Here is a 15,114-nt window from a genome sequence, read left to right as displayed (position 1 = left end):
GGCGCAGTTGGTGGCGGCTCTCCATGTTATTCCTGATTGGACAATCCCGTATTTGGCTTATATGACCCGGGGTGAGTTACCTGAAGATGAAACTTTGGCCAGACAGATAACCCAACGGTCTAAGTCAATGACTATTGTCAAGGGCGAGTTGCACCGATGCAGTGTCACAGGGGTGTTTCAGCGTTATATATCTCCTGAGGAGGGCCATGAGATTCTACGAGAGATTCATGAAGGAGATTGTGGCCATCATGCCAGTTCTAAGTCTCTCATGGCTAAAGCTTTTCGTCATGGGTTTTATTGGCTGACGGCTCATGCTGATGCGGAGGATCTGGTTAACAAATGTGATGGCTGTCAGAAATTTTCTAGACGAGCTCATGTGCCGGCTCAAGAGTTGAGGATGATTCCAATTACTTGGCCGTTTGCAGTTTGGGGGCTGGATATGGTTGGGCCTTTTAAAAGATCCAAGGACAAAAAGACTCACCTCTTGGTGGCAATTGACAAGTTTACAAAGTGGGTTGAGGCAGAGCCGGTCAGCAAGTGTGACGCGGCAACGACGGTTCAATTCATTAAAAAGGTGATTATCCGTTTTGGTTACCCTCACAGCATCATAACTGATAATGGCACTAATCTGTCTAAAGGTGCTATGAAAGAATTTTGTCAACGTGAACATATTCGTCTTGATGTTTCATATGTGGCTCACCCCCAGTCCAATGGTCAAGCTAAAAGAGCCAATCAAGAAATCTTGAGAGGCATAAAACCCCGGCTTATGGTCCCTTTGCAGAGGACGCCGTGTTGTTGGGTTGAGGAGTTACCTTCAGTGCTTTGGATTATCAATACTACCCCCAACAGATCCACAGGTTATACGCCTTTTTTCATGGTTTACGGAGCAGAGGCGGTTCTTCCCAGTGACATCCGTCATGACTCGCCCCGCGTGGCGGATTATGTTGAAGCTGATAATGAAAAGGCATGACATGATGCTCTTGACCTCCTGGATGAGGAGCGTGACCTTGCAGCGGATCATTCAGCAATCTACTAGCAAGATCTGCGTCGATATCATAGTCACCGGGTTAAAACCAGGACCTTTTAAGAAGGTGACTTGGTGCTCCGGCTCATCCAGGATCAAATAGATATGCATAAGTTATCCCCACCTTGGGAAGGTCCTTTTGTGGTCAGGAAAAATCTGAACAATGGATCATACTACCTCATCGATGTCCGAGACCACAAGGACTCACGCACATCGGAGGAGGAGACCCTTCAGCCGTGGAATATTGCTCATCTTCGACCTTATTACACCTGAGCCACCGGCTCTTGTGATGTACATACTTCTACCAATGTATATATTAAGATTAGTATAATAAAGCCGACATCCCTGATAATTCAGGGCCTCTGTCATTTCATTTCTGAGTATCTGAGTCTTTCTTATCAATTCATAAGATCACTTGGGGGTTCCGCTCACTGAGCATAGCTATGACTACCCTCTTGATCCATCTTGCACGCCTTGTTACAAATAACATGGGGGCTTCCTGCTCACCGAGCATAGCTATGACTACCCTTTGATCCGGCTTATACGCCTTGTTGCAAAATGACTTGGGGGCTTTTTTTGCCCAAGTTATAAGATTGCCAAAGAGAACTTGTTACAATGTACAATTCAAACATAGGTAACCTGCCTTGATGGTTTATTAAAGGTCACTTGGGGGCTTCCTATTCAATGAACATAGCTATATTTACCCTTTGATTGGCTTGGACGCCAGGTGTATTCACCAAAACTCCGGGTTATCCTGCCTTTTGTATGTCTGCCACTCTGACTAGGTAATCCTGGAATGACCCGCCATACTCTTGACAGTTAATCTTATATAGACCCTGAACTGGTCAAAGTTAAAACGGCGGTTGGCCATGTGAGGGCCGGCTTACAGGTTTGAATAAAGGATTAACTCAGTGGCTGTGCGGCCCTTGAACATCACTTGATATTGAGGTTTGATAGCCTATGAAAGCCTTGTTTTTCTGATTTGTTATTTTGTTTGAACATTGTTTAGGTTCATACTTTTGTACCATATTGACATATGGTTTAAAATGATTCAGGCCATGTAGCGTTAATCTTTATGGCTCATATTTGAGCGTATTAGGATGTTTGATAACCCGGTCTGGTTCTGGATGATAAGTCACCAGTATGCCTTGATTGTGCAATTGGAGTTATGCGCTCTAAAAGTTTTCTAGATTATTACCCTTGCTACATATGGCATGGTAAGATGACAGTATGAAAAAATATAACATGTATGTTATTTGTTTATTCTAGGAATATCCGAGGTTTTGATAACCCGCCCTGGTTATGGACTATACAATCACCAGCGGCTTTTATATTGGACATCATGACCAGCCCTGGGGTAAACCCGCCATACTCTTGATCAGTAAAAACCATTACTTCACCTTCCTTGGGCTCAGGAGGGGTTTCTGTGCCTGGGACCCTCCAATGGATGACATCTTTTTTGGCTAAGACGCCCGTTTGGACATACACGTTCAATGTTTCTTCGGTAACCCGGGAGACGACCCAATTGCATGAGGTGACGATTTTGGCTTTAGAAATTTTTTGACTACAAAGGGAAATATTGTCGGGTTAAGGATTGTGCTGCTAAGCCGGCCAGTGATTGAAAGGTAAAGTGCATTATACAAAGACAATTCATAAGTAGAAGGAAGAGCCAACATGTTAAACCGGAAGATAACGCCGAGTTATGCAGATATATACTAGCGGCTTAATCACAAGACTAATGATATATGGCGGATTATGGTTTATCATATAAGCCACCCGCATGATTGCAGTACAACATATTGGAAAGTAAATTTTTACTAAGTGATGGATAAACAAGTTCTCCAGATTGGTGCTATGATTTTGGATCTATAGCAGTTCAGAAAATGCAAATAAATTTTAAACCTAAGGTGGTGGCAACAGAAGAATTCGTATGCCTAGATGAGATCTTTTGTACAGAGGGAGGATTTTCTTTGATAGAAAGGGGATGCTAAACTTCTATCGCACAAGTTTGGTACCATGTTCAGATGAAGCCATATGATCTAGAAGAGAAAATAAGGAGCAATGAAGAACACCGACGAATGGTGAAAACCCTAATGAAGATCTGCTACGGGAAAGGAGAATACTTACTGATGCTGATGAACAACGGAGGTGTGACGCAGTGCTCTGGTTCGATCAGGTTGATGTAGCGACCGGAGATGAGGACGCCGGACGGAGGCAGGGCGGCGGAGCTCGAGATGGCTGAGGAGTCGCCAGGAAGAAGACGAAGACAAGGGGGCAAGGTAAAAGTGGAAACAGGGGCCCCCTGTCCCTATTTACAAGGAAGTGGATAGATGGCATGCATGGGAGTCGAGGAGACCAAAAAATGATTATGTGGTTATGAGAACGCCTCGATTTTCAGGAGGTCCATTAAAGAAAAAGATCTGTTGAGGGTTTCTCGGCCTTGTGCACAATTAATGCAAGATGATGTCATGGCGGGTTAACATGATGCTGGATGTGACATCATGGCGGGTTACAATGAATAAGTGCAGAATTAAGGATGGAAGATTCAACTAAGTCAAGAAGTGAAGATTGATGTGAACAAGTTCAAATCAACCTGAGGCCTAATGTTGGGGATATAACTACTGGGTATGACTCGCCCAGGAGGGGTCGGGTCATGTCACTGGCATCTTAAAGACAAAGAGGCCTGATAAGGTCCAAGAAGATGTGAAGATGGTGATTCATAGAGAAAGCTTATTGAAGGCCCAAGACCCCGGGACGACTTGAGGCCCATGGGTATGAGCCGCCATATGTTTAACTTGTGTTGTAAGGAAAGCTTTGTTAGATACCGAGCCGGACACATTTTCTATGAGCCGGTCGGGATTCTGTAAGCCGCCGGGAATCAACCTGTATATAAAGGGGTGACCTGGTGGCGGGTTGACTCAAGAAAACAACTCATCGAGAACTCGGTCAAGCGTATTCGCTCCCTGGTAATCGAAACCCAAGCAATACAAGCTAAAGCAGGAGTAGGCTTTTACCTCGTTGAGAGGGGCCGAACCTGGGTAAATTCTTTGTGTCCTTTGTCCCGATTAACCCCTTCAAGCTAACCTAGTTGCGATGGCTCCACACCGAAGTCCTTTTTCTAGGGCATCTATCGTGTTAAGTCCATGACACCGTGGATGAAGGCCGCATGTCCATGGCGAGGGGATCTCCACGTGCCGAGCATCCTGCTCCTCCTCGGCACCCTACTTGACCCCATCAACCACCCACTTCAAACCCTAGCCCCACTCACCCGGCTCCTCGCCCCTCCCCCTCTCACACGAGCTCTCACAAACCTAGAAATCACCGCGCCACTGTCGTCCACGCGCCCGTCGTCGTCCCCTCCGGCCGAGGTTACGCCGGGAGCTTCATCCGCCTCCCCTATAGCGCCTACGTGGGTCAGACCGAGGTAGGGAGCACCACAATAGCCAGATCAAGCGACTCCCTCTGCCCCAGTTGCCGTCATACCGCCACCTCGACCTCGCCTCCGGCCACCCCAGCCTCCCCGAGCACGCTCCCGAGCTCCTCGGTGAGCCCCCGTCCGATTCCCCTTTCCCCCACCTCGAATACACTCTGTTCCGCCATCGTTTCGCCGTCGCCCGAAGCACACCGGGGCCGCAGGCTCCCCTCTGTGTACGCACATTCAAACCCCCTGCCGGACGAACTGACTAATGGGCATGCCCATTAACCCTTTTAATTAGGACGCTAATCCCTCTAACCCCCCACACACACTTGGGCGCCACACGTCTAATTAAAATAAATGCCCCCATCAGTTTAGTTATTGAGTATGACATATGGGCCCTACTCTATTAGTTAGTCTAATTGAAATAAATCAAACACATTGCTAAATACCCGAGTCTATGGCAGGTGGCCCCTACTAGTCCGTTTGACCAGTCAGTGGTCAAAGCTCACTAGGCTGTTGACTGGGCCCCCTAGCCCAGTATCATCCTTTGTGTGCACTAAACTGGGTACGGTTTTGGGTGTATTTAACATTTTGCATTTTTAAATTGAATTAATATTAATTCCACAAAATGTTTAAAACTTTGAAAATTAATATAAAATAATCCGTAACTCGGATGACAATACTTTGTACATGAAAGTTGCTCAGAAAAACGTGTTGAATCTGAATACGCAGTCCGTTCATTTTCCACATGTCCCTAGCATAGAGAACATGCAATCGTCCCCCTCCGTTTCATTTGTCCGAAAAAGCCAAACACAGGGAATACTTTCCTGGATGTGCCCCCCTTCGCCAGTATCGCCTGGTACCGCGTTAGGGCATACCTAGCACGACTTATCATCATGTCATGCATCGTCATGCATCTATTTGCATTGTATTCATTGTTTCTTCCCCCTATTCTCTCCAGTAGACTTCAAGACTGACGCCACTGCTGCCCCGATCGACTATAGTGTTGACGACCCCTCCTTCTTAGCAGAGCTTCCAGGCAAGCAAATCCCCCTTGATCATTCCGATATCGCGTACTCTTTCCCTCTACTGCTTGCATTAGAGTAGTGTTATTGTTTCATCAGTTTGATCCTACACTACTGCATAGCCTGTCCTTGTTACTACTGTTGTTACCTTACCTGCAATCCTAAATGCTTACTATAGGATGCTAGTATTTCATCAGTGGCCCTACATTCTTGTCCGCTGCCTTGCTATACTATCGGGACGTGATCACTTGGGAGGTGATCATGGGTATATACATACCTACATATTATACTTGATACATGTGGTGACTAAAGTAGGGTCGCCTCGTAGAGTATCCGCAAGAGATTCACGGACTGGGGGCTGAAAGAAGATATTTCTTGATGGCCCTCTGAATGGATCTTTGTGGCAGAGCAACATGGCAGGTTAAGACCACATAAGAGAAAGGTGGGCCTAGTCCCTGGTCGTTGTTCATGGTTATTTCAAAATAACACGCTTAACAAGATTGGGTATTTGGTTTGAGTTGGTCGTTAGCCTATACGCACTAACCGCCACATGGGACAAGATATGGGCAACCGACATTCTAGCATCAGCCGAAGCTTTCCAGACGTCAGCGACTGAGTGGCGCGCGCCGGGTTGGACTGGAACGCCTGCACTTGTATAAGGGGGCTAGGTCTGCTCACCAGCCGTGTACGCAATGTGCAAAGTGCAACGGACGATGGGCCCAAGACCCCTACGCGCTTAGGATTTAGACCGGCGTGCTGACCTCTCTATTGGGCCTAGGTAGGGCTGCGATGTGTTGATCTTCGGAGGCCGGACATGACCCAGGAAAGTGTGCCCGGCTAGAGGGATCGAGCGTGTCAGGTAATTTGGTGCACGCCTGCAGGGAAGATTGATCTATTCGAATAGCCGTGTCCATGGTAACAAGACGACTCGGAGTTGTATTCCGACTTCATGACAACTAGAACCGGATAGTTCATAAAACACATCCACAAAAGTTCTAGAGACAACCCGGTGATCACTCTCTCACAGGGTGACAAGGAGAGGATCACCGGTTAGGATTATACTATACGGTGTTACTTGATGTTGTACTTGCTACTCTCTTCTATATGCTTCAAGATGGAGCCTGCCAGAAGCGTAGTATTCGATAGGACTAGCCATCCCCCTCTTATTCTGGCATTCTATAGTTTAGTCCACAGATACTACCCATTTCATTGATACCGATGCATATGTAGTGTAGACCCTTGCTTGCGAGTACTTTGGATGAGTACTCACGGTTGCTTTGCTCTATGTTTTCTCCTTTTTCCTTTCTTATTGGTTGTTACAACCAGATGTTGGAGCCTAGGAGCTAGACGCCACCGACAACGACTACTACCACTCCAAGGGTGCTTACTACTACGTGCAGGCCGCCAACGACCAGGAGTACTTTAAGAGGATCCCAGGCAGGAGGCCTGCACCTCTTCAATCTGTATCCCTGTTTGTGCTTGCCATCTTATGGCACCTTGTTTAACTTATGTCTGTACTCAGATTTTGTTGCTTCCGATGACTTGTCTATGATCGAGCTTATGTATTCAAGCCCTCGAAGCCCCTGGCTTGTAATATGAAGCTTGTATGACTTTAATTTGTGTATAGAATTGTGTTGTGATATCTTCCCATGAGTCTTTGATCTTGATCATACACATTTGTGTGTATGATTAGTGTACGATTGAATCAGGGGCATCACAAGTTGGTATCAGAGCCGAGTGACTGTAGGAATCCCCCTTCCAAACTACTTGGCCGAAGTTGAGTCTAGTCATTGAAAAACTTTTACTAACATGGTTGTGCGGCTTATGGGCACACGTCGCCATTGGGTGGTATTAGGATCTTTTATTCCTTGACCTATACTCTGGGACTTTAATCTCTCTCTTCTATTCGGGTCAAATTATTTTACTAACTCTGATTCTAGGTTCTCGTAACTACTTCCTCCCGGAGAGCCCCACACTCAAGATGATTGCTCCGTGCACCAGAAGATCCTGAAGATACACTTTGTTGTTTTCCCGAGACCTTCATGTTCATCGTCTTTGCAATTCCTTACCACCGATAAATCCCTATGTGTAACTACATACACTTTCCATTCATAAATTCATTCCTAGTTGGTCTTGTTATTACAAGATACATCAAAATATTCTCCGATATTCTGAGAATCCTTCATGCCTACTTCTTTGTAGTTCCTTGCCGCATGAGTACCCCTACGAATACTTCTTCACCCTTATCAAGGAATTGTTCATTACTAGTTGTTCATGTGTTTCACAAAATTCTTTGAAATATTATTCGATCTTCCGATAATCCTCTACCAACTATTGCTCTACAAATACTTGTCTGCTTGCATTATGGTTACTTTCCATATGTCTAGCAATATTCATTAGTATCCTTTGTCATTGTCATTTTGAGCATTTGATCTAATATGTTGCGAATGCTCGCAATCCTCAATCAGATCCTAGAATTCATCCTTCCAGCTCACATGTTATTTTAAACATGAACTGGACCTCGACCAATCATATTGCCATGGATTGTAGCTCTAAGACTACTCAACTTATCCATCCTTAATCAGAGTGTTTGCTTCTGATTTCTTGATTTGGAAATCATAATTCCTTTACATTTGAGCTTTGAATTAGTCAGTTGTTTCTGTAATCCAACACCTTTGCATTATCCCTTCCTCTGGTTGTGTGCCGATGCTTACATCAGCCCTGTTATGGACCGTCAGATCCTTTATGAAATTATCATCTGACAGTGTCCTTCGTATACAAAAACCTTGAGAAGTTCTTTCCCTGATACATAATGCCATTGGTAAATCCTATTCTATGATTTAGCCAACCATGCTTTGCTTTCGAGCTGGTGATATTTACTATTAAAGCTTGTGGTATATGTTTCCACGATGCCTCGATGGGTTGAACCTATGCCTTCCTTAATCTGTGTGAACCTGAAAGTTTTCACGGGTCATACTCGTCTGGTAATTCACCAGGTAGGTTTTCATACTCAAATCATTTTTAATAGAGCAATGAATGCATGGTCATGCATTGGAGAAGTGGGAGTAGACCTTGATCATTGTGTTCATGCCCATGGACACGATGTAGATCTTTTCATGGAAGCTTCTCTTAAATTAATTATTCCCTTGGTATGAGTTCATCTTATATCTGGGATTTGGTCTTTTACAACCGTGGTTCTGGCCATATTGATATCCTTTGATTCCTTTTCTCAAGCAAGTTAAAGTACTTGTATTTTGCAGATAAATACACCACTTCAACCTCTATTCGGATCTACCTTCGAGTATTACCCTCCAGTATCTCGAGAATATCACGGAACTACATAACTGCTTACGAGTTCTTCATGAACTATTGTTCCTCGTTGAATCCAATTTTCCATGGGTTCTGAGTTTTTAGACACTCAAGGACACTGATAACTAAATCAAGTATGCACAGCGATTCAACAACTCTTAGTAATCTTCATTGGTTACGAGTTTGTACTTGATCATGTCATTCTGAGCCATTTGACTACATCACCATCGTCATGCTAAAGCTTGACTGTGCTACCTATGTACTTCATCCTCGGAACACAATTTTGACAATGCACTAAGATTATGTCGAGTTTTCAACATCATATTGTTTGGCTTGAAAGACAATTCTGATTTTGAGCTTGCAATCTTATATGTGGTTCTGATAACCTTTCACTTCATCATTCCTTTTCCTTGATGTTGTCATTAATCGAATAATACATCTTCAAGAAACCTCTCGACAAATGTGTTGTGATCATCATCAACATTCTGAACTCTTCCAGAGTATCAATCGAATTCATGATGAGAAATACCATCCTTGCCCCTTGACGATTTGTGTTATCATCTACAACATTCTTACCTTCCCCCAACACAAACTTGTTCATGTTTTGAGTTGTACCTTGAGTTCCTTACTATCTAGCTCATGTTATGTTCTACCTTGGACTATTACCATCTTTCATGTCAAGAATGTTGTGAGAATTGCTCCATCTCTTAAGAATTCTTCATATATTAATACTTCTTTCTATCCCCATTCATTTCTTGGTCACAACTTCTAGAAACCCTATTGCTTTGAAGTGAATGGTCGATAGTTTCATTCTAAGTCTTTTGGTTATCGAATCACCATTTTTAACATTGATCGTGCTACTTCGTCCATATTTCTAGGTGCATTTTTGTTCAATGTTTAATTGTGGATGTTCTCCTCGAACATACTTCTTTATTTACTTCGGTATGCTCAATGCTATCACCTTGTTTACTTAATCATGGAAATCTCGATGAGTTTTTGCTGAGCCCATCGGCCACATCCTCACCTTTTCCATGATGAAATGATTCAAGTTGTTCTAGCAGTTCCTCCTGGATCCTTTTGTGATTCCGAAGTACGATCTTTACATTCTAACCATGTCTATGCTATCTTGAAGCATGACCGTGGTACTCATATATCAACAAGGGCATTGGAAGCATAATGCTAAATCTTTATTGATCAATTATCCACACACCATTGTATGGGTAATGTCATGAAATTCCTCTCCCCTTACCTAAATGATTTTCTACTTACAATCCTGTCAGGATTATCCCGCTCTGCTTGCTCTTGGGAAGGAGATACACCTAATACTCGTGTATACACATTTTCCTTTCCATTATTCCATTTATTTTGATAATCACATTTTCCTTTCCATTGTTTTGTTTAACCTTTCTTGTGATCTATATGAAATAAGCAGTAATATTTCCCTGCTTATGTAAACACCTCGGTGTACAAACCCTGTCAGTAAGACCCTCTTACTATTGTTGATTACATTCCGGTAGCCACCGATGGATGGGAACTTTGCCTATTGGTCTGCCTCGTTCAATGAGCAGGAAAATGGTTCTCTTCGTCCCTCACCCTTGGTGCCGACGTTGCTACCGACATAACTGACACGCTATTCTCTAACATGCCTTGCTATCATCACCGTGCAAGATGATAGTGCCCTTCCCACTTTTAACCCACATGGTGGACCCATAACCCACAGTTCCTTAGGATCGAAACCTGACTCTCCTGTACACCCATGTTTCCAAAGTTATTCCTCGCACTTTGCCTCGTATGTAATTGACGAGCCATCGTCCTAGGAATGATTTATTCTAGTATCAGACACAATAATTTTTTCCGTTGCTCTGCACCCCCTTTCGCACGTTGTTTCAGGTATCGAACGATTACCTGCCTGTTCAAAACTTCTCATTATACCTTCTTACTTTACTCTCGATATTTTTCTTAAGTCTCAAATCGAGATACACTTTCCACCACCTTCCCAGATGTTATCTACCAGATAAGAAACCATGTGGAGGTTCGTTCTTCCGAAGCTACTCCTTAACCTTTTCGTAAATACGATGGAGTTCCCAAAGAACGGATGACGACTTCATCATAATGACCTGAAGTAGAGAAAGGAAGGCATCAACGAGAGGGGTCAACTTCTTCGAGAAGACAACCAAGAATAAGAAGACACGTTAGAATTTCGTAACGAGAACGTTCCCCCTTACTCCACCTCTTTAATCTCGGGACGAGATTTCTTGTAGTGGAGGAGAATTGTAACACCCGGATAATTAAGCTACAGTAACCCTCTACTAATGATGCCACGTTATCACGATTACGATTGTTAATCTCACGATGACTCAAATCCCGTTTGAATTCAAATTTAAAATAAAGTTAAACAATAAAAGTTTTCAAACATTAAAACTAAAATGTTCTAAATGTGAGAAACAATTCATGAGTAATAATGGTGGAGAAACCAACATTTCTTTTAATATTTAAATGCACTAAAATAACCAAAACAGAGGGCAAAACAATTAATTTAATGCCTTTTATAAAGTTATAATAATATAACTAAATTAGTAGTGTGCCAAAATAATTGTGGAAGTGGCCTAATTAGTAATACTAATTTAGGTGCTAACTTGGTATTTTATAAAACTAAAATAAAATAAACTTTAAATGAAAACATTAAAGAAATAAAAGAAAAACAGAAAAGCAAATGCAAAACAAAAGGGAAAAAAAGAAATAGAGGAAACCCCCGTGTGCACCTAAGCCCACTGCCTACTATGTCAGGCCCAGCCCAACCCCCTCTTCCTCCTACTTCTCTGCTCATAGAGATGCCGTGGACGAAGGCCGCATGTCCATGGCGAGGGGATCTCCATGTGCCGAGCATCCCGTTCCTCCCCGGCGCCCTACTTGACCCCATCGACCCCTCACTGCAAACCCTAGCCCCACTCACCCGGCTCATCGCCCCTTCCCCTCTCACTTGAGCTCTCCCGAACCTGGAAATCCCTGCGCCATCGTCATCCGCGTGCCCGTCATCGTCCCCTCCATCCGAGGTTACACCGGGAGCTTCATCCGCCTCCCCTACAACACCTACATGGGTCAGACCGAGGCGAGGAGCACCACAATAGCCGGATCGAGTGACTCCCTCCGCTCCGATCGCCGTCATCCTGCCGCCTCGCCCTCACCTCCGGCCACCCCAGCCTCCCCGAGCTCCTCGGCGAGCCCCTGTTCGATTCCCCTTTTCCCCACCTCGAATCCACTCCGTTCCACCATTGATTCGCTGTCGCCCGAAGGCCTAAGCGCACCAGGGCCGCGGGCTCCCCTCTGTGTACGCGCGTTCAAACTCCTCTGCCAGAAAAACTGACTAATGGGCCTGCCCATTACCCCTTTTAATTAGGACGCTAATCCCCCTAACCCCAGAGACAGTTGGGCCCCACGCGTCTAATTAAAATAAATACCCCCATCAGTTTATTATTGATTGTTAGTTAGTCTAATTGAAATAAATCAAACACACTACTAAATACCTGAGCCTGTGGCAAGTGGCCCCTACTGGTCAATTTGACCAGTCAGTGGTCAAAGTTGACTAGGCTGTTGACTGGGCCCCCTATCATCCTCTGTGTGCACTAAACTGGGTATAGTTCTAGGTGCATTTAGCTTTTTGCCTTTTTAAATTGAATAAATATTAATTCCAGAAAATGTTTAAAACTTTGAAAATTAATATAAAATAATCCGTAACTCTGATGAAAATACTTTGTACATGAAAGTTGCTCAGAAAAACATGACGAATCTGAATAAGCAGTCCGTTCGTCTGCCACACATCCCTAGCGTAGCGAAAATGAAACTGCCCCCTTTGTTTCATTTGTCCGAAAAAGTCAAACACAGAGAATACTTTCCCGGATGTTTCCACCCTTCGCCAGTATCGCCTGGTACCGCATTAGGGCATACCTAGCACCGCTTATTGTCATGTCATGCATCGTCATGCATATGTTTGCATTGTATTCATTGTTTCTTCCCCCTCTTCTCTCCGGTAGACTTCGAGATTGATGCCACTGCTGCCCCGATCGACTACAGTGTTGACGACCCCTCCTTCTCAGCAGAGCTTCCAAGCAAGCAAGCCCCACTTGATCATACCTATATCACCTACTCTTTCCATCTACTGCTTGCATTAGAGTAGTGTTATTGTTTCATCAATTTGATCCTATACTACTGCATAGCCTGTCCTTGTTACTACTGTTGTTAGCTTACCTGCAATCCTAAATGCTTAGTATATGATGCTAGTATTTCATCAGTGGCCCTACATTCTTGTCCGCTGCCTTGCTATACTATCAGGCCATGTTCACTCGGGAGGTGATCATGAGTATATACATACCTACATATTATACTTGATACATGTGGTGACTAAAGTCGGTTTGCCTCGTAGAGTATCCGCGAGTGATTCACGGACTGGGGGCTGAAAGGACATATTTTCTAACGGCCCTCTGAGTGGATCTTTGTGGCGGAGCAATAAGGCAGGTTGAGACCACCCAAGAGAGAGGTGGGCCTGGTCCCTAGTCGTTGTCCGTGGTTATTTCAAAATAACATGCTTAACAAGATTGGGTATTCGATCTAAGTTGGTCATTGGCCTATACACACTAACCGCCACATGGGACAAGATATGGGCAACCGGCGTTGTAGTATCAGCTGAAGCTTTCCAGATGTCAGTGAATTAGTGCCGCGTGTCGAGTTGGACTAGAACGCCTGCACTTGTATAAGGGGGCTAGGTCTGCTCACCGGCCGCGTACACAACATGCAAGAGTGCAACGGGCGATGGGCCCAAGACCCCTGCGTGCTTACGATTTAGACCGGCGTGCTGACCTCTCTGTTGGGCCTAGGTACAGCTGTGACGTGTTCATCTTCGGAGGCCGAACATGATGACTTGGAGTTGTATTCCGACCTCATGACAACTAGAACCAGATACTTAATAAAACACACACCCAGACAAGTTCCAGAGACAACCTTGTGATCTCTCTCTCACAGGGCGACGATGAGAGGATCCCCGAGTAGGATTATGCTATACGATGTTACTAGATGTTGTACTTGCTACTCTCTTCTATATGCTTCAAGATGGGGGCTGCCAGAAGCGAGTCTTCGATAGGACTAGCTATCCCCTCTTATTCTGGCATTCTGCAGTTTAGTCCACATATATTGCCCATTTCATTGATACCGTTGCATATGTAGTGTAGATCCTTGCTTGTGAGTACTTTAGATGAATACTCATGGTTGTTTTGCTCCCTCATTTCTCCCTTTTCCTTTCTTCTCGGTTGTCGAAACCAGATGTTGGAGCCCAGGAGCCAGACACCCCTGGCGATGACTACTACCACTCCGAGGGTGCTTACTACTACGTGCAGCCCACCGACGACCAAGAGAAGTTCAAGAGGATCCCAGGCAGGAGGCCTGCGCCTCTTCGATCTGTATCCCTATTTCTGCTAGTCATCTTATGGCACCTTGTTTAACTTATGTCCGTTGTAAGTGCATCTAGTGCCCCTTAGTGATTTTGTTGTATTGAAGACTTATAGGTTAAGAGACTGATGCATTTGTGAGTGTACACAGGTCTATAAGTCTATGAGGAGTTTGATATTTACAGAGAAACTCGACCCCTAAAAATGAATGTCTTCAACTGAAGACTTTCTAAAGACTCTGAAAGTGAAGAAATTGGTGTGACCGTGAAGACTTGATATTCATGCGAGGAACATGAAGCATGAAGACTTTTGTTTTTGTAGTTTCAGTTCCTCTTTCTTGAGTCATAGGAAACACCATACTATTAAACGGGGCCGAGGTAAAACTAAGGGAAAGTTTCTAGGTGATGCTCAACTCAAAATCCTACAGCTACCAATCCCTTCGAGTGAAGCCAGTGGAAATCTCATACAGTTCAGTAAATTTCTTCAGTGATAGAGACGTAGTTCTTCTGGTCTCTGAGGAATGTGTCCTGACCGAGGAGTTAGGAATTCACCAGTGCGGATATCCTACAAGTGGGGAACATGATAGCCCTGAGGAATTCGAGCCTCATATTTCCGACCGTTGCTGTGCTACGCGCCAGCTGTCCCAAAATATCTACCCACCTAACGGTCATATCATTGAAGGGCATTTATGTCTTATCATGTCGGGCTGCTCCCTTGGCTATAAATAGCCGCCCCCTTCAACCACTAGCTGGTTGGCTGCTTCGTGAGAAACTGACACTTGTGATTGAGAGCATCCCATCCTCCGAGGACTTTGAGTGAAAATCATCAAGTGAGGAAAAACCAAAAACCCAAACCCAAACACGTACAAACCCAAAATGATTGAGCATCATTGAAGAGATT

The sequence above is a fragment of the Triticum urartu genome, chromosome 6 (assembly GCF_003073215.2).
Source record: "Triticum urartu cultivar G1812 chromosome 6, Tu2.1, whole genome shotgun sequence".
NCBI classification, from domain to species: domain Eukaryota; kingdom Viridiplantae; phylum Streptophyta; class Magnoliopsida; order Poales; family Poaceae; genus Triticum; species Triticum urartu.
This window is presented reverse-complemented; position numbering follows the sequence as displayed.